The sequence below is a fragment of the Mesoplodon bidens genome, assembly GCF_964165515.1.
Source record: "Mesoplodon bidens genome assembly, chromosome: 14".
Lineage (NCBI taxonomy): Eukaryota > Metazoa > Chordata > Mammalia > Artiodactyla > Ziphiidae > Mesoplodon > Mesoplodon bidens.
Window position 1 is genome coordinate 75,020,127 of NC_138170.1, and position 27,505 is coordinate 75,047,631.

Consider the following 27,505-nt stretch of genomic DNA (forward strand, 5'->3'; position numbering starts at 1 on the left):
TGGGCTCTTGGTGACATTAAATCAATCATGGCCATTCCTTCTCTTGTTGCCAAAGAATAATGTGGGAGCTCAGGCATAAGCTAATCACCATGTGGCATTCCCTGTTGGAAAAAAAAAAACTTGTTTATAAATGAGCAGGAATTACACATTCAAGCAATGAGATATAAGATGATATTTTTTAGGTTTTTTTTTAACATCTTTTTTGGAGTATAATTGCTTTACAATGTTGTGTTAGTTTCTGCTTTATAACAAAGTGAATCAGCTATACGTATACGTATATCCCCATATCCCCTCCCTCTTTTGTCTCCCTCCCACCCTCAGTATCCCACCCCTCTAGGTGGTCACAAAGCACCGAGCTGTTCTCCCTGTGCTATGTAGTTGCTTCCCACTAGCTGTCTATTTTACATTTGGAAGTGTACATATGTCAGTGTTACTCTCTCACTTTGTACCAGCTTACTCTCCCCATTCCCGTGTCCTCAGGTCCATTCTTTACGTCTTTGTGTTTATTCCTGTCCTGCCCATAGGTTCATCAGAACCTTTTCTTTTTTTTAGATTCCATATATATGTGTTAGCATATGGTGTTTGTTTTCCTCTTTCTGACTTACTTCACTCTGTATGACAGACTCTAGGTCCATCCAACTCACTACAAATAGTTCAGTTTCATTTCTTTTTATGGCTGGGTAATATTTCATTGCATATATGTGCCATATCTTCTTGATACATTCATCTTTGATGGACATTTACGTTGCTTCCATGTCTTGCCTATTGTAACTAGTGCTACAATGAACATTGTGGTATATGACTCTTTTTGAATTATGGTTTTCTCAGGATATATGCCCAGTAGTGGGATTGCTGGGTCATGTGGTACTTCTATTTTTAGTTTTTTAAGGAACCTCCATACTGTTCTCCATAGTGGCTGTATCAAGTTACATTCCCACCAACAGTGCAAGAGGGTTCCCTTATCTCCACACCCTCTCCAGCATTTATTGTTTGTATATTTTTGGTGATGGCCATTCTGACTGGTGTGACATGATACCACATTGTAGTTTTGACTTGCATTTCTGTGATAATTAGTGATGTTGAGCATCTTTTCATATGTTTGTTGGCAATCTGTATATCTTTGGAGAAATGTCTGTTTAGGTCTTCTGCCCATTTTTGGGTTGGGTTATTTGTGGTTTTTTTGATATTGAGCTGCACGAGCTGCTTGTATATTTTGGAGATGAATCCTTTGTCAGTTGCTTCATTTGCAAAAATTTTCTCCAATTCTGAGGGTTCTCTTTTCGTCTTGTTTATGGTTTCCTTTGCTGTGCAAAAAGCTTTTAAGTTTCATTAGGTGCCATTTGTTTATATTTGTTTTTATTTCTATTTCTCTAGGAGGTAGGTCAAAAAGGATCTTGCTGTGATTTATGTCATAGCATGTTCTGCCTATTATTTCCTCTAAGAGATTTATAGTGTCTGGCCTTAGATGTAGGTCTTTAATCCATTCTGAGTTTATTTTTGTGCATGGTGTTAGGAAATGTTCAAATTTCATTCTTTTAGATGTAGTTGGCCATTTTTCCTAGCACCACTTATTGAAGAGGCTGTCTTTTCTCCATTGTATACTCTTGCCTCCTTTATCAAAGATAAGGTGACCATATGTGCATGGGTTTATCTCTGGGCTTTCTATCCTGTTCCACTGATCTATATTTCTGTTCTTGTGCCAGTACCCTACTGTCTTGATTACTGTAGCTTTGTAGTATAGTCTGAAGTCAGAAAGTCTGATTCCTCCAGCTCTGTTTTTCTTTCTCAAGATTGCTTTGGCTACTTGGGGTCTTTTGTGTTTCCATACAAATCGTGAAATTTTTTGTTGTAGGTCTGTGAAAAATGCCATTGCTAGTTTGATAGGGATGCACTGAATCGGTAGATTGCTTTGGGTAGCATAGTCATCTTCACAATGTTGATTCTTCCAATCCAAAAACATGGTATACCTCTCCATCTGTTTGTATCATCTTTCATTTCTTTCATGAGTGTCTTATAGTTTTCTGCATACAGGTCTTTTGTCACCTTAGGTAGGTTTATTCCTATGTTTTTTATCCTTTTTGTTGCAAGGGTAAATGGCACTGTGTCCTTAATTTCTCTTTCAGATTTTGCATCATTAGTGTATAGGAATTCAAGAGATTTCTTTGCATTAATTTTGTATCCTGCTACTCTACCAAATTCATTGATTAGCTCTAGTAGTTCTCTGATAGCATCATTAGGATTCTTTATGTATAGTATCATGTCATCTGCAAACAGAGACAGTTTTACTTCTTTTCCAATTTTGATTCCTTTTATTTCTTTATCTTCTCTGATTGCTGTGGCTAAAACTTACAAAACTATGTTGAATAATAGTGGTGAGAGTGGGCAACCTTGTCTTCTTCCTGATCTTAGAGGAAATGGTTTCAGTTTTTCACCACTGAGAACGATGTTGGCTGTGGGTTTGTCATATATGGCCTTTATTATGTTGAGGTAGGTTCACTCTGTGCCTACTTTGTGGAGAGTATTTATCATAAATATGTGTTGAATTTTGTCAAAAGCTTTTTCTGCATCTATTGAGATGATCATATGCTTTTTATCCTTCAATTTGTTAATATGGTGTATCACATTGATTGATTTGATTATTGAAGAATCCTGGCATTGCTGGGATAAACCCCACTTGACCATGATGTATGATCCTTTTAATGTGCTGTTGGATTCTGTTTGCTAGTATTTTGTTAAGGATTTTTGCATCTACGTTCATGAGAAATATTGCCCTATAGTTTTCTTTTTTTATGACAACTTTGTCTGGTTTTGGTATCAGGTTGGTGGTGGCCTCCTAGAATCAGTTGGGGAGTATTCCTCCCTGTGCTATGTTTTGGAAGAGTTTGAGAAAGATAGGTGTTAGCTCTTCTCTAAATGTTCGATGGCATTCGCCTGTGAAGCCATCTGGTCCTGGGCTTTTGTTTGTTGGTATGTTTTAATCATGGTTTCAGTTTCAGTGCTAGTGGTTGTTCTGTTTATATTTTCTATATCTTCCTGGTTCAGTCTCGGAAGGTTGTGCTTTTCTAAAAATTTGTCCGTTTCTTCCAGGTTGTCCATTTTATTGGCATATAGTTACTTGTAGTAATCTCTCATGATCCTTTGCATTTCTGCAGTGTCGGTTGTTACTTCTCCTTTTTCATTTCTAATTCTGTTGATTTGAGTCATCTCCCATTTTTTTGATGAGTCTGTCTAATGGTTTATCAATTTTATCTTCTCGAAGAACCAGGTTTTAGTTTTATTAATCTTTGCTATCGTTTCCTTCATTTCTTTTTCATTTATTTCTGATCTGATCTTTATGATTTCTTTCCTTCTGCTAATGTTGGGTTTTTTTTTAAATTCTTCTTTCTCTAATTGCTTTAGGTGTAAGGTTAGGTTGTTTATTTGAGATTTTTTTTGTTTCTTGAGGTAGGATTGTATTGCTATTTACTTCCCTCTTAGAACTGCTTTTGCTGCATCCCATAGGTTTGGGGTCATTGTGTTTTCATTGTCATTTGTTTCTAGGTATTTTTTTATTTCCTCTTTGATTTCTTCAGTCATCTCTTGGTTATTTAGTAGTGTATTGTTTAGCCTCCATGTGTTTGTATTTTTTACAGTTTTTTTTTCCTGTAGTTGATATGTAGTCTCATAACGTTGTGGTTGGAAAAGATACTTGATATAATTTCCATTTTCTTAAATTTACCAAGGCTTGATTTGTGACACAAGATATGGTCTATCCTGGAGAATGTTCCATGAGGACTTGAGAAGAAATTGTATTCTGTTGCTTTTGGATGGAATGTCCTATAAATATTAATGAAGTCCATCTTGTTTAATGTGTCATTTAAAGCTTGTGTTTCCTTATTTATTTCACTTTGGATGATCCATCCATTGGTGAAAATGGGGTGTTAAACTCCCCTACTATTATTGTGTTACTGTCGATTTCCCCTTTTATGGCTGTTAGCAATTGCCTTATGTATTGAGGTGCTCCTGTATTGGGTGCATAAATATTTACAATTTTTATATCTTCTTCTTGGATTGATCTCTTGATCATTATATAGTATCCTTCTTTGTCTCTTGTAATAGTCTTTATTTCAATCTATTTTGTCTGATATGAGAATTGCTACTCCAGCTTTCTTTTGATTTCCATTTTCATGGAATATCTTTTTCCATCCCCTCACTTTCAATCTGTTTGTATCCCTAGGTCTGAAGTAGGTGTCTTGTAGACAGAATATATGTGGGTCTTGTTTTTGTATCCATTCAGCCAGTCTATGTCTTTTGGTTGGAGCATTTAACCCATTTACATTTAAGGTAATTATCGATATGTATGTTCCTATTACCATTGTCTTAATTGTTTTGGGTTTGTTATTGTAGGTCTTTTCCTTCTCTTGTGTGTCCTGCCTAGAGAAGTTCCTTTAGCATTTGTTGTAAAGCTGGTTTTGTGGTGCTGAATTCCCTTAACTTTCACTTGTCTGTAAAGGTTTTAATTTCTCTGTTAAGTCTGAATGAGATCCTTGCTGGGTAAAGTAATCTTCATTATAGGTTTTTCCCTTTCATCACTTTAAATATTTCCTGCCATTACCTTCTGGCTTGCAGAGTTTCTGCTGAAAGATCAGCTGTTAACCTTTTGGGCATTCCCTTGTATGTTATTTGTTGCTTTTCCCTTGCTGCTTTTAATATTTTTTGTTTGTATTTAATTTTTGATAGTTTGATTAATATGTGTCTTGGCATGTTTCTCTTTGGGTTTATCCTTTATGGTACTCTCTGTGCTTCCTGGACTTAATTGACTATTTCCTTTCCCATGTTAGAGAAGTTTTCGACTATAATCTCTTCAAATATTTTCTCAGACCCTTCTTTTTCTCTTCTCCTTCTGAAACCCCTATAGTTCGAATGCTGGTGTGTTTAATGGTGTCTCAGTGGTCTCTGAGACTGTCCTCAATTCTTTTCATTTATTTTTCTTTATTCTGCTCCCTTGCAGTTATTTCCACCTTTTTATCTTCCAGCTCACTTACACGTTCTTCTTCCTCAATTATTCTGCTATTGATTCCTTCTAGACTATTTTTAATTTCAGTTATTGTGTTCATCACTTTTTGTTTGCTCTTTAGTTCTTCTAGATCCTTGTTAAATGTGTCTTGTATTTTCGCCATTCTGTTTCCAAGATTTTGGATCATCTTTACTATCATTACTCTGAATTCTTTTTCTGGTAGATTGACTATTTCATCTTCATTTATTTGATCTTGTAGGTTTTTACCTTTCTCCTTAGTCTGTAACATATTTCTTTGTCGTTTCTTTTTTTTTTTTTTTTTTTTGATTTTTGGTGCTATATTCTTGTCTTACTGGTTGTTTGGCCTGAGTTGTCCAACACTCAAGTTTGCAGGTAGTTGAATAGAGCTGGGTCTTGGTGCTGAGATGTGGCCCTCCGGCAGGCCTTACTGCATCTTATATTCCCTGGGGTCTGAGGTTCTCTGTTAGTCCAGTGGTTTGGACTCGGAGCTCCCACCACAGGAACTTGGATCCGACCTCCAGCTTGAGAACCAAGATCCCGCAAGCTGGCCCAAGGTGGCCACCCCTGGTTTCACATCAACATGATCTCAGGAACAAACCTCGTGTTTCTTTTTTGTCTTTAAGCTACTTGTTGAAACAACTGGCCCACGGTCCCCAAGAGGGTTGCGGCTTCAGCCAGTGGGGCCCCTCCAGAGCCGGCAGTGCAGTGAGACTGCCCTGCCCTGGGGCTGCAGGACAGCTCAGTGACGGTGGATGGGAGGGACCCCAAGCCAGGAGTTCCAGCTCTGCCCAAACGTGGGCTCCGTTCTGGGTGCCAGGTGTGGGGCCACTCTGCCCTGAATCTCCGGGGCAGCTTGGTGACGGCAGAGGGGAGGGACCCCGAGCCAGGAGTTCCAGTTCTTTTTTTTTACAGGTTTTTGGAAAAATTTTTTTGATTAGAAGAAAAACCTCCAGAGTGGTCTGTCTCGCCTGTTGGCAAGAATGAAGAAAGATACCTATTGTTAGGTATCCTATGATAGCAAAAGGAACCAGCCTTAGGATAAAACAATCTTTGGAAGGGAGAAGCAGGATGAAAAATGAATTGGTCTTTGGTTACCTCCTAGAGGGACTGGGTTAATTTATTTTCCCTTGGTAAGTTCAAGTTCTAAGGTGAGCCTTTTGAGTACTGTGAGAATTGGGGTATCTCACAGATTGTTGACACTTCCAGCCTATGCCCAGACAGAGATATTAGGGCTGGGAATGAGAATGAGAGGCCCAGAATCATTAAAAGAAAAAAAAAATGTTGTCTCCCCCAGGCAAAATTCTTTTTAAACTCCTGCCTAGAATTCTCCTGAGCAGTCTCCTAGGAAATAGAAAAGAATTTTCTTGTAAGAGGAAACCAATCAAAAAACTTTCATAGTGCTGAAAACTTAATGTATTTTCAAAATTATAAATCTTATCTGGGTTGAAATAGACCATGGTACAGTTTATTTTTCTCACATTCTCTTCTTATAATAATGGTGATAGTTGATCATTTCCTTTCTTTGTTTGGAGTAGTTCTCAAAATACCAAAGACTGGAATACTTCATTAATGGTGTCCATTTTCTTTACAATTGTCAAAGAAAATGCACTCTTGAAACTTCTGATTTTCAGTGTAATGGGTTATTCTGGACTCATTCTAGCCCATCCAAATTTCTTTCTTTCATTTTTCTTTTTAATAAATTTATTTATTTATTTAATTTTGGCCGCATTGGGTCTTCGTAGCTGTGCGCAGGTTTTCTCTAGTTGCGATGAGCAGGGGCTACTCTTCATTGTGGTGTGTGGGCTTCTCATTGTGGTGGCTTCTCTTGTTTTGTAGCACAGGCTCTAGGCGAGCGGGCTCCAGTAGTTGTGGCACTTGGGCTCCATAGTTGTGGCTCATGGGCTCTAGAGTGCGGCTCAGTAGTTGTGGCACATGGGCTTAGTTGCTCCACAGCATGTGGGATCTTCCTGGGCCAGGGCTCAAACCCATGTCCCCTGCATTGGCAGGTGGATTCTTAACCATTGCACCACCAGGGAAGCCCGAAATTTCCTGAGGAGTGAAAATGCTCACAATGGACTCGGCTCTCAAGAAAGGAGGCAAATATGTTGGAAGAAAACATTTTGTGGTTGTCCTATAAAAGCACCATTACCACATCTGAGGGTAATGTTTACTCCTTTGCAGGCAGCAGGTAACACTAGCACTAAATCTTCTTGGCCCTCCTTGGTTTTCCCTTGAGTGGCAGACTTTGATTTTCCTTCTCCCTGATATTGCTCTCTGTTAGCAATCAGTTTTTGTTTCTGGCCATATCTACAATACCCTTAGTTAAATCATTAATGGAAAACTCTGAAGCAGGCTGTAACTTTTAGTTTAGTGAATACTTTGGAATCCTTCCTGTATATAAGATCTAGTGCTAGGTACTGAAGCTCCAGAGGGAATAAGGTGTAGTCTTTGTCCTAATAGTCTAGTAGGACAAATACGTAAATGTATAAATTGAATATGTGTCATGTATGCTAGGATAGAGAATACACAATGTGTTATGGAAACACAGAATATAGTTAAACCAAATGGGGTTTTGATACAACTTCACAAAGGATAAGGTGTTAAAGGAAAAATTTACATTGGTCAGGAAGGAAAATGAGTAAAGTGTACTGTCCAGAGTTCTGGGCATGCAGAGCCTGTCTCAGATGCTATTACTGAGTATCAGTAATCAAACCACCCTCAAACTTAATGGCTTAATTCTTCTGAAAACAACAGTAATCATTTATTTTGATAATGAATCTGAAAATTGGACAGGACTCAGCAGGGGTGGCTCATCTCTTTTCCATATGCCATCAGCTGGGATAGCTCAACTAGGAGCTGGAGGATCCATTTCCAAGATGGTTCACCCATATGGATGACAGTTTGGTGGTGACTGTTGGTTAAGAGCTCAGCCATGGCTGTAAGCTGGGATCCTTGGTTCCTCACTGTGGACCTCTCCACAGGGTGCTTGGGCTTCCTTACAGCATGGTTGCTGGGCTTCAAGCATGAGCATTCCCAGAGAATAAGGCAAAAGTGAAGGACATTTTTATGACCTAGTCTTGCAAGTTGCATAATTTCTTCCACTGTACTTTATTAATCAAAGCTGTCAGAGGACCTTCCCAATTTCAAGGGAAGAGGATATAAACCCCAGTGAAAGATGGGAGAATTGTCAGTCACATAATAAAAATATGTGGATGGGAGATATTATTGTAGCTTCTTAAAATATATATGTACAATCTGTTTCAAAGTCCCTGTTCTCAGTCCCATGTTTCTAGAGAGTGCTGCTCTGGGCTTACTGCTGCCATGTTCCTTTCCATAATGTGAAGAGTGTGAAGCCTAGAACATGTGGTCTCTCTACCTCCGCTTCTAGAGCATATGCTTAGTACTCAGGACTCAAATTACCTATTCAAAAAGATAGTAATGAACCTACCTCCAAAGATAGTGTGGGACTCTTCCCTGAGTCAGGTCTCTTGTGGGTGGGATGACACCACTGGTACATGCACACTAGACTGTACATCCCTAAGCTGGAGATGTGATGGACTGGTGGGGTATTGGACATAGCTTGGATGTCTATCAGCATGAAGATCTTCTCAGTGTGGGATAAGAAATGGTGTGAAACAAGAAGGAGAATGTGATATAAATCTGTGTGTGAAACAAGAAGGGGTTGTAGAAGAAGGGGGCAGGCCATGGGATGCAGGTCTAGAGCCAGGGACTGGCTTTCTCTGCTTCATCATGTTCCAGAGTGAAGCTCCAAGGAATCTGAGGGTTATAAATCAGTCTATACCTACCAATATACTCACTAACTAGATTTTATTGTTCACATTTTACTGTTCTGCCTTTATTATCTATACATCTATCTATCTCTATCCATTCTATCCCACTTGTTTAATGAAAAACAAGGTAAATTACAGATATCAAGACACATACAGTGGGCAGAGTCAAGATGGCGGACTAGGAGGACACGGAATTCGTGTCTCCACACAACTAGGGCACCTAACAGGCACCGGTGGGGGACCACAGACACCTAAGGGGAAGGGAGGAACCCCCAGCGACCGATTCTTTCAATTATATTTTTATTTGTCCTAGTATATTTTTTATCTTTCTTTCTTTTTCCTTTTTTTTTTTAACACTTTGGCAGTTTATTTTTTTATTTTTTTAAATTTTTTAATTAATTAATTTATTTTTTGGCTGTGTTGGGTCTTCGTTTCTGTGCAAGGGCTTTCTCTAGTTGTGGCAAGCAGGGGCCACTCTTCATCGTGGTGCACGGGCCTCTCACTATCGCGGCCTCTCTTGTTGGGAGCACAGGCACCAGATGCGCCAGGCTCAGTAGTTGTGGCTCACAGGCCTAGTTGCTCCGCGACATGTGGGATCTTCCCAGACCAGGGCTCGAACCCTTGTCCCCTGCATTGGCAGGCAGATTCTCAACCACTGCGCCACCAGGGAAGCCCAGTTTTTTATCTTTCTAATTGTATTTTGTTTCTTATTCTTTGATATTGTACTGCTCCTTTTCTTCTTCTTTTCTTTTCTTTTGCCATGCCATGCAGCTTGAGGGATCTTGGTTCCCAGGCTGGAGGGCAGGCCCAAGTTCCTGTGGTGGGAGCTCTGAGTCCAAACCACCGGACTAACAGAGAACCTCAGACCCCAGGGAATATTAATCGGAGTGAGGCCTCCCAGAGGTCGTAATCTCAGCACCAAGACCCGGCTCTATCCAACTGCCTGCAGACTCCAGTGCTGGACGCCTCAAGCCAAACAACTAGTAAGATAGGAATACAGTTTCACCCATCAAAAAAAAAAAAAAAAAGAAATGACAAAAAAATGTTACAGATGAAGAAACAAGGTAAAAACCTACAAGACCAAGTAAATGAAGACGAATAGGCAACATACCTGAAAAAGAATTCAGAGTAATGATAGTAAAGATGATCCAAAATCTCAGAAACAGAATGAAGAATATACAAGAAACATTTAACAAGGATCTAGGAGAACTAAAGAGCAAACAAATGGTGATGTCAACATAATAACTGAAATAAAAAATACTCCAGAAGGAATCAATAGCAGAATAACTGAGGCAGAAGAACCTACAAGTGAGCTGGAAGATAAAAAGGTGGAAATAACTGTAAGGGAGCAAAATAAGGAAAAAAGAATGAAAAGAATTGAGGACAGTCTCAGAGACCTCTGGGACAACATTGAACACACCAACATTTGAATTATAGGGGCCCCAGAAGAAGAAGAGAAAAAGAAACGGTCTGAGAAAATATTTGAAGAGATTATAGTCAAAAACTTCCCTAATGTGGGAAAGGAAATAGTCAAGTCCAGGAAGCACAGAGAGTCCCATACAGGATAAACCCAAAGGAAAACATGCCGAGACCCATATTAATCAAGCTATCAAAAATTAAATACAAAGAAAAAATATTAAAAGCAGCAAGGGAAAAACAACAAATAACAAAAGGGAACCCTCATAAAGTTGCAGCAGGAACTCTGCAAGCCAGAAGGGAGTGGCAGGACATATTTAAAGTGATGAAAGGGAAAAACTTACAACCAAGATTACTCTACCCAGCAAGGATCTCATTCAGATTTGACAGAGAAATTAAAATCTTTACAGATATGCAAAAATTAAGGGAATTCAGCACCACAAAACCAGCTTTACAACAAATGCTAAAGGAACTTCTCTAGGCAGGAAACACGAGGAGGAAAAGACCTACAATAACAAACCCAAAACAATTAAGACAATGGTAATAGGAACATACATATTGATAATTACCTTAAATGTAAATGGGTTAAATGCTCCAACCAAAAGACATAGACTGGCTGAATGGATACAAAAACAAGACCCACGTTTTCTGTCTACAAGACACCTACTTCAGACCTAGGGACACATACAGACTGAAAGTGACGGGATGGAAAGAGATATTCCATGCAAATATAAATCTAAAGAATCTGGTGTAGGAATTATCATATCAGACAAAATACACTTTTAAATAAAGACTATTAAAAGAGACAAAGAACGACACTACATAACCATCAAGGGATGAATCCAAGAAGATATGACAATTGTAAATATTTATGCACCCAACACAGGAGCACCTCAATGCATAAGGCAAATGCTAACAGCCATAAAAGGGGAAATGGAGTTTCACACCCCACTTTCACCAATGGACAGATCATCCAAAATGAAAATAAATAAGGAAACACAAACTTTAAATGACACATTAAAGAAGATGGACTTCATTGAAATTTATAGGACAGTCCATCCAAAAACAACAGAGTACACTTTCTTCTCAAGTGCTTCTGGAATTCTCCAAGATAGACCATATCTTCATTCATAAATCAAGCCTTGGTAAATTTAAGAAAATTGAAATTGTGTCAAGTATCTTTTCCGACCACAGTGTTATGAGACTAGATATCAATTACAGGAAAAAACACTGTAAAAAAATACAAACACAAGGAGGTTAAACAATATGCTACTAAAGAACCAAGAGATCACCAAAGAAATGAAAGAGGAAATTAAAAAATACCTAGAAACAAATGACAATGAAAACACGATGACCCAAAACCTATAGGATGCAGTAAAAGCAGTTCTAAGAGGGAAGTTTATAGCAATACAATCCTATCTCAAGAAACAAAAAAAATCTCAAACAATCTAACCTTACACCTAAAGGAACTAGAGAAACAACAAACAAAACCCAAAGTTAGCAGAAGGAAAGAAATCATAAAGATCAGATCAGAAATAAATGGAAAAGAAATGAAGGAAATTATAGCAAAGATTAATAAAGCTAAAAGCGGGTTCTTTGAGAAGATAAACAAAATTGATAAACTATTAGCCAGACTCATCAAGACAAAAAGGGAGAAGACTCAAATCAACAGAATTAGAAATGGAAAAGGAGAAGTAGCAACTGACACTGCAGAAATACAAAGGATTATGAGACATTACTACAAGCAACTATATGCCGATAAAATGGGCAACCTGGAAGGAATGGACAAATTCTTAGAAAAGCACAACCTTCTGAGACTGAACCAGGAACATATAGAAAATATAAACAGACAAATCACAAGCACTGAAATTGAAACCATGATTAAAAATCTTCCAACAACAACAACAAAACAAATAAATAAATAAATAATCTTCCAACAAACAAAAGCCCATGACCAGATGGCTTCACAGGCAAATTTTATCAAACATTTAGAGAAGAGCTAACACCTATCCTTCTCAAACTCTTCTGAAATATAGCAGAAGAAGGGACCCTCCCAAACTCATTCTACGAGGCCATTATCACCCTGATACTGAAACCAGGCAAAGATGTCACAAAAAAAGAAAACTACAGGCCAATATCTCTGATGAACATAGATGCAAAAATTCTCAACAAAATACTAGCAAACAGAATCCAACAGCACATTAAAAGGATCATACATCATGATCAAGTGGGGTTTTTCCCAGGAATGCAAGAATTCTTCAATATATGCAAATCAATCAGTGTGATACACCATATGAACAAACTGAAGGATAAAATCCATATGATCATCTCAGTAGATGCAGAAAAAGCTTTTGACAAAATTCAACACCCATTTATAATAAAATCTCTCCAGAAAGTAGGCATAGAGTGAACCTACCTCAACATAGTAAAGGCCATATATGACAAACCCACAGCCAACATCGTTCTCAATGGTGAAAAACTGAAACCATTTCTTCTAAGATCAGGAAGAAGACAAGGTTGCCCACTCTCACCACTATTATTTAACATAGTTTTGTAAGTTTTAGCCACAGCAATCAGAGAAGAAAAAGAAATAAAAATCAAAATTGGAAAAGAATTAAAACTGTCATCCTTTGCAGATGACATATTATACATAGAGGATCCTAATGATGCTACCAGAAAACTACTAGAGCTAATCAATGAATTTGGTAGAGTAGCAGGATACAAAATTAATGCAAAGAAATCTCTTGCATTCCTATACACTAATGATGAAAAATCTGAAAGAGAAATTAAGGACACAGTCCCATTTACCCTTGCAACAAAAAGAATAAAATACCTGGGGATAAACCTACCTAAGGTGACAAAAGACCTGTATGCAGAAAACTATAAGGAAATAGTTTCCTTTATAGCACTGATGAAAGAAATTACAGATGATACAAACAGATGGATAGATATACTATGTTCTTGGATTGGAAGAATCAACATTGTGAAAATGACTAAACTACCCAAAGCAATCTACAGATTCAGTGCAATCCCTATCAAACTAGCAATGGCATTTTTCACAGACCTAGAACAAAAAATTTCACAATTTGTTTGGAAACACAAATGACCCCAAATAGCCCAAGCAATCTTGAGAAAGAAAACCGGAGCTGGAGGAATCAGGCTCTCTGACTTCAGACTATACTACAAAGCTACAGTAATCAAGAAAGTAGAGTACTGGCACAGAAACAGAAATATAGATAAAGGGAACAGGATAGAAAGCCCAGAGATAAACCCACGCACATATGGTCACCTTATCTTTGATAAAGGAGGCAAGAGTATACAATGGAGAAAAGACAGCCTCTTCAATAAGTGGTGCTGGGAAAACTGGCCAACTACATGTCAGAATGAAATTAGAACACTTCCTAACACCATGCAGAAAAGTAAACTCAGAATGGATTAAAGACCTAAATCTAAGGCCAGACACTATAAAACTCTTAGAGGAAAACATAGGCAGAACATGCTATGACATAAATCACAGCAAGATCCTTTTAAACCCACCTCCTAGAGAAATAGAAATAAAAAAAATAAACAAATGGGACCTAATGAAACTTAAAAGCTTTTGCACAGCAAATGAAACCATAAACAAGACAAAATGGCAACCCTCTGAATGGGAGAAAATATTTGCAAACAGTGCAACTTACAAAGGATTAATCTGCAAAATATACAAGCAACTCAATATCAGAACAAACAAACAACCCAATCCAAAGATGGGCAGAAGACCTAAACAGACTTTTCTCCAAAGAAGATATAAAGATTGCCAATAAACACTTGAAAAGATAGTCAACATCGCTAATCATTAGAGAAATGCAAGTCAAAACTACAATGAGGTATCACGTCACACTAATCAGAGTGGCCATCATCAAAAAATCTACAAACAATAAATGCTGGAGAGGGTGTGGAGATAAGGGAACCCTCTTGCACTGTTGGTGGGAATGTAAATTGATACAGCCACTGTGGAGAATAGTATGGAGTTTCCTTAAAAACCTAAAAATAGAAGTACCATACGACCCAGCAATCCCACTACTGGGTATATATCCTGAGAAAACCATAATTCAAAAAGAGTCATGTACCACAGCAATCCCACTACTGGGTATATATCCTGAGAAAACCATAATTCAAAAAGAGTCATGTACCACAGTGTTCATTGCAGTCAGGACAATAGCCAGGACATGGAAGCGACCTAAGTGTCCATCGACAGATGAATGGATAAAGGAGATGTGGCACATATATACAATGGAATATTACTCAGCCATAAAAAGAAACGAAATTGAACTCTTTGTAGTGAGGTGGATGGACCTAGAGTCTGTCATACAGAGTGAAGTAAGTCAGAAAGAGAAAAAGAAATACCATATGCTATCACATATATATGGAATGTAAAAAAAAAAAGGTTTTGATGATCCTAGGAGCAGGACAGGAATAAAGATTGCAGACGTAGAGAATGGATTTGAGGAGACAGGGATGAGGACGAGTAAGCTGGGACAAAGTGAGGGAGTAGCACTGACATGTACACACTACCAAACGTAAAATAGATAGCTAGTGGGAAGCAGCTGCATCTCACAGGGAGGTCAGCTAGGTGCCTTGTGACCACCTAGAGGGGTGGGATAGAGATCGGGGGAGGGAGACAGAAGAGGGAGGGGATATGGGGATATAAGTATGCATATAGCTGATTCACTTTGTTATACAGCAAAAACTGACACAACAGTGTAAAGGAATTATACTCTAATAAAAATGTTAAAAATAAAAAGATCAATACACCTCCCACCAAATACTTCAGCTTCCATGTTCCTAACTAAAGTTCAATGTTTATTTAAAATATTTTATTTTGATGTGAAATGTAAATTCAATAAAATGCACAAATCATAAGAATAAATATTTTGAGTTTAATTCACAAGCCTATATAAACAAAACCTCTGTCAAGTTATGAAACATGATCATTATTCCAAAAAGTTCCCTCGGTTCCTTCACATACAACCATTTTCCAAATTTTCCAGAAGCAATCACTATTCTCATTTTTTTCCACCACAGAGTAATTTTGCTTGTTTTAGTATTCATACAAATGGAATTATACATTGTGCATTCTTTTGTGTAAGGCTTCTTTTTACTCAGTGTAAATTTTTTCAGATTCATCCATGCTGTTACATGTATTAGTAGTTCAGTCGCTTTCTTGTGGAATAGTATTCCATTGTATGAATATACAATAGTTTGTTCATCCATTCTTGTATTAATGAATCTTTTGTTTATTCACAGTTTGTACTATTATGAATATAATAACATAATAATGTTGACATTTTACAAGTTTTTTTGTGAATTTATGTTTTCAGATATCTTGGTAAATACTTAGGAGTGGAATTTCTGTTTCATAGCATGGTGTATGTTTAATTTTAAAAGAAACTGCTAAGATTATTTTCCAAAGTGTTTGAACCATTTCATATTCTCACTAACAGCGTGAGAATTTCAGTTTTATAACTTCCCCTAATTTTGTTTTTATCAGTCTTTTGCCTATTTTTCTTTGGGTTGTTTCTTTCTTTCTTTCTTTTTTTTTTTTTTTGCTGTACATGGGCCTGTCACTGTTGTGGCCTCTCCCGTTGCGGAGCACAGGCTCCGGACACGCAGGCTCAGCGGCCATGGCTCACGGGCCTAGCCGCTCCACGGCATGTGGGATCTTCCCGGACTGGGGCACAAACCCGTGTCCCCTGCATCGGCAGGCGGACTCTCAACCACTGCGCCATCAGGGAAGCCCCTGGGTTGTTTCTTTTCATTGTTGAATTGTTGGATTACTTTATATATTCTGGAGGCCAGTCTTTAGTCGGACGTAAGTTCTGTAAATTTTTTCAAGTCTGTGTTTACTTATTTATTTTCTTCATGGTAGTGTCTTTCAATGAACTGAAGTTTTAAAGTTTGTAGTTAAATCATCATTTATTTTTTTCTTTATGGTTTACTGCTTTCTGTGACCTAAGAACTCTTTGCCTAGCCCAAAGTAAATAATATATTCTCCTATGATTTTTCCTGAAACTTTATGGTTTCAGCTTTTATTTTGAGGTCAGTGATCTATATTAAATTAATTTTTGTGTATAGTGTGAGGTAGGGTTCAATGTTAATTTTTCCCTGTGTGAATATTTAATTATTCCAGCATCATTTATTGAAAGGATCTCCTCTCCTATTCAGTTGTTTTGGCACTTTTGTCAAAAATCAAGTAACTGTAATTGGGATTTTTTTTTCTGGATCTATTCTGGTCTATTTTTTTATTCCTTTGTCAATACCACATACCTCAATTACTGAACCTTTGGCCTTTGTTTCAAGATTGCTTTGGATATTCAAAATTCTTTGCACTTTAATAAATGTTTTAGAATCATCTAGTCAATTTCTTGGGATTTTGATCGGAGTACATTAAATATATAGATAAGTTTGGGAAAGACTGATATTTTAACAATATTGAGTCTTTCAATCCATGAATATTGCTATGAGCTGAATATTTTTATCCTCCTCAAATTCATATGTTGAAATCCTAACCCTCAAGGTGATGTTATTAAGAGATAGGGCCTTTGGGAAATGATTAGGTTATAATATTGGAGCCCTCATGAATACAATTAGTGCCTTTATGAAACAGACCCCAGAGTATTTGCTTACCCCCTTCCACTGTGTAAGGACAGAACTAGAAATGCAATCCAGAGGAGGGAACCTCTCCTGGCCATGCTGGTACCCTGATCTTGGACTTCCAGCCTCCAGAACTGTGAGAAATAAATTTCTGGTGTTTATAAGCTACTCAGTTTATGGTATTTTGTTACAGCAGCCCAAATGGACTGAGACATATATGGTATGCTTTTTCATGTATTTAGATTGTCTTCAATTTATTTAAGCATTTTCTTCACTGCTTTCAATGTAGCTGTCTTGTTCATCCTTTGTTAAAATGATAATATACCTCCTCTTTGGTTATTTCCTTTTTGGAAATTTCCCTTTACTTCTTAACTATAGTTGCCCAAATTCTTTCCTCTAGTTCTTCAGGCCAGGAAGACTTTAGATTTTTCACTAGGGTTTACCCTGTGGCTAAAAGCTGTAATAACAGAGAATGTGCACAGTGTCATTCCTTCTTCTAAGTGTTAATCTGTCTCCAGAATCTTGCTACTTTTGCTTGGCTCCAGTAATGTTAGGTTGTTGTTGTTATTGTTGCTGTGTGTGTTGCCCAGAATTTATAGTTTTTATTTGCATGAGAGACCAGTGTACTAGGAGATACTAAACTATACTGACAGCAAAAACCCTACTTTCATTTTGGAAGGATATTTTTATTATATATATGTTGATTAAAAGGATATCTTTTTTTTTTTTTTTTTTTTTTTTGCGGTACGCGGGCCTCTCACTGCTGTGGCCTCTCCCGTTGCGGAGCACAGGCTCCGGACGCGCAGGCCCAGCAGCCATGGCTCACGGGCCCAGCCGCTCCGCGGCATGCGGGATCCTCCCGGACCAGGGCACGAACCTGCGTCCCCTGCATCAGCAGGCGGACCCTCAACCACTGTGCCACCAGGGAAGCCCTAAAAGGATATCTTTTAAAAATTTCAGTACTTTCAAGATATTGTTACTTTGTCATTTGACTTCCATGGTTTCTGTTGTGTAACTTGTTGTCATTCTTATTACTATTCTACTGTATTTATTGCATTTTTTTCACCCAGGTATTTTTAATATTTCTTCTTTAGTTTTATCAGTGTTACTATAATATTCCTAAGTGATTTTTAAATATTATTATTTATTTTTCTATCTACTTAGTAGTAGATATTTTTCAAGGAATCTGTCCCCTTTATATAATGTGTAGAATTTATATGTATATAAATCATACATACATTTAATTATCTATATTATTATCTTTTTATCCTTTTAATCTATAGACTCTTTATTGATGTCTCTCTTTCATTACTGACATTGGTAATTTGGTTTTTTTCCTTGTTTAATCTGGCTACAGATTTTTGAATTTGATTGATTATTTCAACAAAGCAGATTTCGATTTCATTGATAATCTGCATTGCTTTGTTTTTGTGACATTAACATTTCATCAATTTTTGCTCTCTCTCTATGTGTGTAATTTAATCCTTCAAAAATTCTCATAGTAAGGACCTATGGATATTAAACTCTTCTATTTTTGGTATATGTGTACATGTCTTTATTTTGTTCCCATTCCCCAAAATTTTTGAGCTGTATGTAAAATTCTAGATTTTGGATATTTTCCTGCAGCACTTTGATTATATTAACCCATTATTTTCTGCTTTCTATTGAGAAGTCTGCTTTAAGTCCTATTGTTAAAACTTTGTGGTAGCCTATCTTCTTTCTCCAGCTGTTTTTACAATTTTTCTCCTTATTCTTAACTTTATGTGATATTCACACATGACTATATTTTTATTTTTCAGTAGTTGATGTGTATTTCTATCTGCAAACTCATGTCTTCCTCCAATTCTGTAAAATTGTTGGTTCTTTCCATTTTCTTACTTTTCCATTCTCTTTATTTAAAAATGCATACTTGATGCATATTTTTCTAACTCTAGCTTTTATATCTCTTAACTGATATCCTAATTAAATTCCTCTGCACTATTTTCCAGTCCACTAATTCCTCTTCTACTGTGTCCTGTCTGGATATTCTTATATTTTTTCTCCTTTTAATGACTATTTTCCAATTCCTGTTCTTGTCCAATTTCTGCCAACTTTTGTTTCATATTTTTTGTTCATTTTCGTAGAAATTCTTTCTCTCTCAGATGTTCCTACACAAATTTATTTTGTAGTTTTTCTCACACTGTCCTGTAAAATTAATTTCATCTTAAAAGAGCAGCTTTTCAATCATTAATAATTTTTGTCTGCCTTCTTTACCCTAAGACTTATGTGTGCATTTTCAATTTTATTCTCATTGATTTTAAAGTTTCTTTTCCACATTTTCCCCTCTGTATGTATCCTTCTTATTTTATAAAGTTTGTAGATGCCACCTTGTAACTCTCCTGAACTTGTAGGCTAGCCCACATCTTCTAATGGCATTTTAGCTTTCCTTTCCTGTGGCAGTTTTGTGGAAATGTCAAATCCTGTTACTAGGCCAGCAGGTAGCTTGGTTCTATTTCTGATCTCTGTGCTCTCCTGCTCCCCTTTGACCACGATCTCCCATAGCAAAAACTCTAGTTAGAAGCAGCAACAGCTTCTTTTGGCCTTGTGTCACAGTCGGGAATTTCCCCTATAAAACTTTAATTCAGGTACTGAACCTAGCTTTAATCTGCCAGTTTTCAGGGAGGACTTTTTGTCCATTTTACCCCATGGGAACTGGGTTACTGGCTACCACTGTGTTGGTTTGGACTGTGACCCAGAAGCCTTGTGGCTTCAGCTCTATTCACAGCTTTGCTTTTAACTTCTATTTCAGTCCATGGTGATATTTGTTATGACTTTGTACCCAACTCTGTCTTTTGGGTTTCTCTTTTTATATTTAATTTATCATTGCTATATGTTTAAAGCTGACAGAGTGTACCAGACACAAACTTAACATGTCATCTTTACCAGAACTCTTCTCATTTTATAAATGGCGAACCGAGGCTCAGAAAGTGGAAGTGTCTTGTCTAAGGCCTTAGAGTGAGCTTATACCAGAGCCTGAGCAGATACTCAGGTCTCCAGACTCTAAGCCTTGGGATTTTTCATTGTCCCCAGGTGCTCAGAAACGGACCCGAAGGACAGGTCTCAGCATTGAGCTGCTTCCTGCTTTCTTGCAGGAATGAACTAGGAGACAGATACAGCTGCTGGGGAGAATCACCTGATGTTTCCTGATAAGGTAGAGACGATGTTTAACAGATTTCATCGCTGCCAAATTCATGTCTGATTCAAAATCTCCTTTCAGCAAGCTGTCGCAGTCTGAGTGAAGCGCCTCACCCCACAGTGTATGGTGCCACATGCAGCCAATGACATTTACATTCACCACAACAATTGAAGCTCTAGAAGCATTACCCTTTGGAGGTAATGTAGCTTCCTTATAAAGAAGAGATAAAGGAGAAAAATTGATTTTCAATTTGAAATAGGCAAACATTCCATTGTATGTTGTACAAATAAGTCTGATACAATTGTCAAGAAATGTCACTCAGCTTAAGGAAAAAATGTTCCATGTGGTATGTGGATGTGCAAGAAAACAATTTTTAACAATTTCTGGTTGCTGAGAACTGTCACCTGATCAAACATCCATTACTCATAATATTGCGTAACTATGCAATTAAGGGCTATCAGACTAAACTATTTAATTGCTTAAAAGTCTGTAAAGATAAAATTATAAAGCAAATTGCTGATTGAAATATATCAAGATTTAAAAAACTAAAATGTGAAGGTAGATATTTTTCTCCCTTTTGATTACTTAAAAAAAGTAGCTAAAAATACTTTTCTCTCTAGCCATAGCAAACACACTGCAGGCTGATAATGATGTTAGATTTTCTTTATGCTCCAGCTGGACTACCTTAATGCACTGAGACCTCTCTTTCTTCTGCAGCTATGTGGCTTGTTCTGTATCCATGTGACCACTTTTGCCCTAATCTCTGTAATTCAAAGTTCCAAATGAAGAAATATACACTCAGCAAGGTACTTTTACTTGCACAAAATTTGCATTGGAAGATGATTTGTTAAGCTCTGTGCATACGACCCTTCAGCATCTCTCACCACCCAGCAGTCCTATAAATTGTTATTCAGCAGGCTGAATGCGGGAAGGAAGGTAGCTGCAGATAAAGGGCAGCCACAGCCTCAGAAGATTGTCATTACTGATCATACCTACAGGAGATTAACATGTATAGCAATTGGCCGATGTAAATAGGCCAAGCAGAGGGTGTTTAAAGGATCAAGTCAGCGTTTGTCTAATGCTTTGAAGATAAAGGTGAAGACAATGAGCAAATTCCTATTATTGGAAATGATCTAATAATTACTTTAATAATTATCTTCATCCAACCATAAACCAACAGTAGGTCTCTTTGAGTACATTGAATTTCATGAAGTATTGTATGTGCTTCAACTGCAGTAGGGCTCATTGTGAGTGATAATGCTGATCAAATAACCATTAAGGATAAAGCCGCTCTACTCATTCATCAGGTCTCACATTGGCTACCTCTCTCACACCTTGCAATCAAGTAACGTAGAACAGCAAATGCATTAGAAGTGGCTGGAGGGAGGCCAGGGATGGGAGAGGGCAGTCCAGCTCCCAGTTTTTCTACCTCCACAGTGTCAAGCAGTAAGTGAGTGTCTCCAGTGAACCAGCTCATACCTTTGTGTTGAACTGACAGGTTGTTTTGACATCATTAGACACAGCCAAACAAAGAATGAAAACAAATTGGTAGCCACGTTTCACAGTTCCTGATAGTAGGTACAAAGTGATCAAACACACCTGCGAGAAATCCTGAACTGCAGGCTTGGATCCTGGCTTTGTTTAAGGTCTCCACCAACCCTCCCCTCCTTCATGTTTTTCTGGCTAAAGTATCCATGGGACATGTCCTAGTGCTGCCAGATCACAGAGTGAGACTTATCTCTTATGCTTACCCTCAGAAACAGGTGCTCAGCTACAGCTGGGATGCTCTGCCACAATTAGGTGCGTACCATAGAATGATGGGATTCCTAGGCATGGAACATGCTGGAGCTTAGAGACCGGACTTGTAAGTAGGAAGAGATGATCAAATAATTAGGAGCCTTGATGCTCTGTGTTCAACCTCGTTTCCATATCCCAGAGCTTGAAAACCTTGAAGTTTAAAGGTCAAAGAGAGTATTGTGGCAGACAAAGAGGTACTACCTCACATAATGGGGAATAAAGTTTGAAAAACTGGTGTTATAGAGCTGAGTCCAAAAGAGTTTTGAATTGATTCAGAGACTATGCGTCCATTGTATGTTAAGAAGGAAGCTGTTATGTTCAGGCATCTAGCCTTAATTCAGTTTTCCTCCAGATAGAATTCTTGGGGTCCCAATTAGAGAAAGAATCCAGGGTGGAAGGATTCCGGTCCTCGTGTCAGGGGTCTCTTCTCTGATGTGGCAGGAAAATTCACAGTTGTCATGTGTTATCCCTGTCTGAGAAACAAGAGCCTCTCTACTTTCAACCTTCCTGGGACACTGTTAACTATGCCAGGGGTTCATTCATTTGTTCGTTTATTCACTCATTCCTTCTTTCTATCTTTCCTTCTTTCTGCTATTGCAATTATCTTTTAGGTTTGTCTGTTATCCCTATCATTTTCTTTGTTTTATTTTATAAATTTTTCTCTTATCTCTATTATTGACTTCCCAACACTATCTCTCGATTTACTACTTTCTTTTTCAGCTTAAAAACCCTATTTTATTAATTTACAATCTTTAGTTCTTTCTGATGTATAAATATAAGACCTTAAATTTTCCTTTGAGAACTCTTTAGATGCCAAATGTCCAATAGAAACACTCATATAATCATGACTACAACCATAACTACAGTGTGTGGTATGTGTAGAAATAAATTGTTTTTATTGTAATTTGGTCCTAAATATGTAAATTTCTAATTTGATATTTTTCATCAATATTGTGTTTTCAATTTGCCATGCTATTTTCTGTTCACATTTTCTTCCTTTTCTGCTTTTATTGGATAGGTTATTTTATTTTTTTTCTATTTCTTCCTCTAGTATGTTGAAAATTATACATTATTTTTTTAAAATTAATTAATTTATTTATTTATTTTTGGCTGTGTTGGGTCTTCGTTTCTGTGTGAGGGCTTTCTCTAGTTGTGGCAAAAGGGGACCACTCTTCAACATGATGCACGGGCCTCTCGCTATCGCGGCCTCTCTTGTTGCGGAGCACAGGCTCCAGACGTGCAGGCTCAGTAGTTGTGGCTCATGGGCCCAGTTGCTCCGCGGCATGTGGGATCTTCCCAGACCAGGGCTCGAACCCTTGTCCCCTGCATTGACAGGCAGATTCTCAACCACTGCGCCACCAGGGAAACCCTACATTATTCTTTTAGTGGTTACTCTAATTTTTTTTTTTTTTTAACCATTCATGCTTCAGTTAATATAGTCCACGTCAACTCAATATCCTGGTCTTCCTTCTGAACATCTTTCTTGTTATTGGTATTTAGCCATTTAATCTACTTGATTTTAAATAATTCCCCAAATTAATTTTTTTGGTATTTTTAACAGTTAATGCTAATTTAAGTTTATCAAAATGGTTTGTCCTTTCTCCTCCACTGATTTTATACCAGCTGTTTTAAATATATCACATCAAATAAGGTTACAAGGTTGATTTCTGGAGGAGTGTGCAGAATTTTACACTTGTACTTGATATTCCTTTTATTATTTTTTAATTAGTTTTTATTGGAGTATAGTTGCTTTACAGTGTTGTGTTAGTTTCTACTGTACAGCAAAATGAATCAGCTATACATATACACATTCCTTTTAAAACTACTTTTATCACACAGAATGCAGTGGGGCAAGTTAGCTTACAAAACATGTGTTTGTCTTAGATCTGCTCAATCAGTGTCAAACCTCAAAAATCCCAAGTAACTTTGAAAAAGTCCATCAGAATTACATTCCATTTAGGAAAGAAATATCATTCTGTTACCTTTCAAGTCCTCAATGCCCCTTCTTTTGCTCCTGGTATGACATCAAATGTCTGCCAGTAGAAGCCACAGGATTTAACAGAGTTAAGAAGAATGATATGCAAATACTATACACTGAATAAACATGCTGCTTCTAAATTGTTTGAAGCTTTTTTTCCTGTTGACTCTTGCCGCAGACATTGGGGTTTTTCACTTTTCAGGATCAGATTTGATGTGTGGTATAAGCTGGCAATAAATTTGAGGATTTTAGTATTTTTCACATTCAAACCTAATAACATCAGCCATTTTAATTTTTTTTTTGGCATTAAGCATCTCTATTTCCCTCAATATTGGGCAGTTCTTTTAATATACTGTGCTTCAGATATGTTGTACCTCTAATTTGAGGAAAAAGAGAAACATTCTGAAGTTTGATTTTTACAACAATGGGTTTTACTGACACTCCAATATCTGAATAATTTGGAAGTGGTGACCTTATAATTCAATACATCTCCAAATCTAAGTATATATGTTAATGTATAGGACCATGGGTTTAATGCTAGCTCTATACACAGAAGTTAACACAAAAAGCACTTTACTGCAAAATGCTCTAGAAATATTAGTTATGATGATCTGAGCATATATGGTCATGTGATAATATTTCCGTTGAACATCAGGCAAAATATCTGATTAAAACTTTCAGTTTTTCATTCCAGTTGCCATTTTTGTATAATTGGTACAGTTATATAATGAATACTCTGGCTGCTCCTTCAAAAATGACCCATTGATAGTGCATTTAATACAGATTACATAATAAACATTGGGCTCTTTTAATAACCTTGACTCATCTTTTACATCCCTTTGTATCTGATGTTACAGTCATATGTGTCCCCCTTTAGACCATGAGCTCCCTGGAGACAAGGATTGAGTTTATTCATTTCTGTTTTTCTTACAGAATCTTACACAGGGTTTTCTAGGCAATGGGAATTCCATTAGGTGAATGAATGAATGGGCACTGTTGTCCTTTGTAACCCTGGTACTTTGTCGCAGGATCTAGGGATGATGGAAGGTGTGCTTGTGGGACAATTACTGCAGGTGGTTCCCAGCATCACAGGTGACCCAGAGCAGATCTCTGAAGGCACCTGCCTTCCCGTTCTCTCCATCCTTGTTAGGATTACTCAAGTAAAAGAAAGGTTGGTGGCAAATTTGCTTGTCGAATGAATTTATAAACAGAATATATGTAAAAAAACCTCTCATTACTTCTGTGTCTGGGCATCGCATACCATTTCCCACCCCATTACATTGAATAAACCTGTGGATGAAAAAAATTGATTGAATCTTTACAATTTCTCAGATTCTGCATATTTATTCACCACTGTATTTTATGTCAGCCACACTCTTTTTCTTGGCCATGCGTCTACATTTCTGTGTGCTGACTGTCTGAACGCACTCATTCTTAATATTTAAACAAAGGCCTAGACAGCTATACATGCAGACGCAGTATTAATGGGAGAAAAGTAGGAGCCATTTACAGCGGGCACATGTCCAGGAGACAGACACAGTCATGCCAGTGACAAGAGGAAATGCAGTCCTCTCTGCTTTAAACTCTGAATGCATAATGAAAAGGGGATAGAGGAAGAGGACATTGCCAAGGCAGAGAACCAGATAAGGTGGCAGGACCATTCCCAAGCTTGCCTCTGCCACACACCTCGTAAACTGATAACTCGGGGTAGAATTTCCCAACCAGCAACTGGAAAAGAAGTGGGTTTTACAGCAAAATGAGGCAGGCTGACAGCTCCCAATAAACAGAACATAGGTATTCTCTGTGAACTGGATAGGAAGTCGCTGTCTGATTCCCCGTATCTTGTCTTTAGCACCGATCCTCTCCTGGTATGTCAGAAGTTGACTCGGACTGCAGAGAAAATAATAATGATGAAATGAACGAAGAGGTCACATTTATTGAACGCTTACCAGATGCCAGCAACTGCACTAAGTGCTTTATAAATATGATCTTATTTCATCTTCTGAAACAGTCCATTAAAATTAGTTTGATTTCACAGATAATAAAGCTAAAGCTCAGACAGGTTAAGTAATTTTCTTAACATCTCACAGCTGATAAAGGGCAGAGGCAGGGCTCTGGTTCAAGCTTGGTTGTATCTGATGACAATGCCTTCTCTTCAGTCCTTCTTCCCCCCTCCCATGCTCAGCTCTAACCCGGCCACTCTCCCAGGATCCCAAGGCACCCTGCACAGACGATTAGCATAGCTCATCTGACATAATACACTTCCTTGCTTAGCTGTCTGTCACCCACTGGGCTGTGAACTCCAAGAAGGCAGGAGTCTGTTCATCTCTGTATCCCCAGTGCCTAGCATTGTATCTGGTACAAAGTAAGGACACAGGAAATGTATGATGAACAAATGAATACGTACATGAAACAAACATTTAACAAGGAGCTGCTTTGCCAGAGACCCTTTATTGTTGCTCTCCTGGTAATTCTGCCCCTGTGTGGAAAAACGTGTCGCATAATAGGATTTGAATTTGTTGTTAGACATAGATGTCAAATCTGTTTTCTTGTAAAACAGTCAAGAAATAAAAGTATCAGCAGAAGAAAACAGAAGGTTCTTCTCGGGAATAGTGATGCAGAAGGAGGGTGCAAGTTCAAGGTTAGGATCTTAAAGAACAGGTAGTCCGTCCACTAGGGTCAGAGTCAAAAAGGCTTGCTTCTCTCATGTTTCAGAGGCTAGAGTGAGCTCTTTCAATGCAAACTAACAGCCACCTCTGAGGGTAAATGACTGCTGCCCACTGCCTGGGTTAGGGCTGTTTCCAAATCTAGGTCTCATTTTTTCTGGGAGAGGACCAGGCAACAGATCTGGTCTTGGCGTGCTTTCTTAGAACTACAGCCATAACTTTGCAGAGCACGTTGGAGGAAAGCTATACTCCTATGGAATCAACAGATGTGGTCTGAGTTTTCAAATACTGAGCTCGGAGAAAGGAGCAAACAACTCCAGGCTGACTTTGTGAAACTCCAGCACAGACCACACACAAGAGGACTGCACACACCTGGACCTCCAGCCACCCTGGTTAAAAGTTCTCACCAGCTCCTTAGAGAGGGGCCATTAGGGACTGAGGCTGTAGGTACAGTGTGACTTTCACCCTCTGTCACCCATAAGGACCCAGGGTAAATTATCAAGTTCTCATGCAAGAGCATAGGTCCAATTATTCTCAACTGATCCTTGAATTAAAGAGCTAAAAGCTTTTCCAGATATGGACTGAATGGAGTCCATCAGTTTACTGGGGAGACCAAGCCACGTAAGCAGCTCTTTTTGCAGAATGCTGCCTGAATGTCTTACATATTGATCAAAGACTTGGGAATATAGAGAGCTTGTTTTTTGTTTGTTTGTTTCTCCCGATTGCTAAGAGGTCCAGTATTTTAGGAACATAGGGGGCTTATGTAGAAACAATGGGGTACAGGGCTTCAGAGAGAGGCATACAAAAGTTACTCCCCAGCCAAGTTATTCATTTCTGTGGAAAGGCTATTGTATATCTGCCCTATATGCTGGCTGATGTCTGAAATCTCCCAGTGAAAACTGGTATTCTGATCTCTTTTTATAAAGAAAATTTCCTAGATGGGCATGTAATATTACAGGGGAAGCCTCCTTTGCTGCTATGGAATGCTATAAAAGTACCAATTTCTAGAACAGTATTAGTCACTGACAGGCA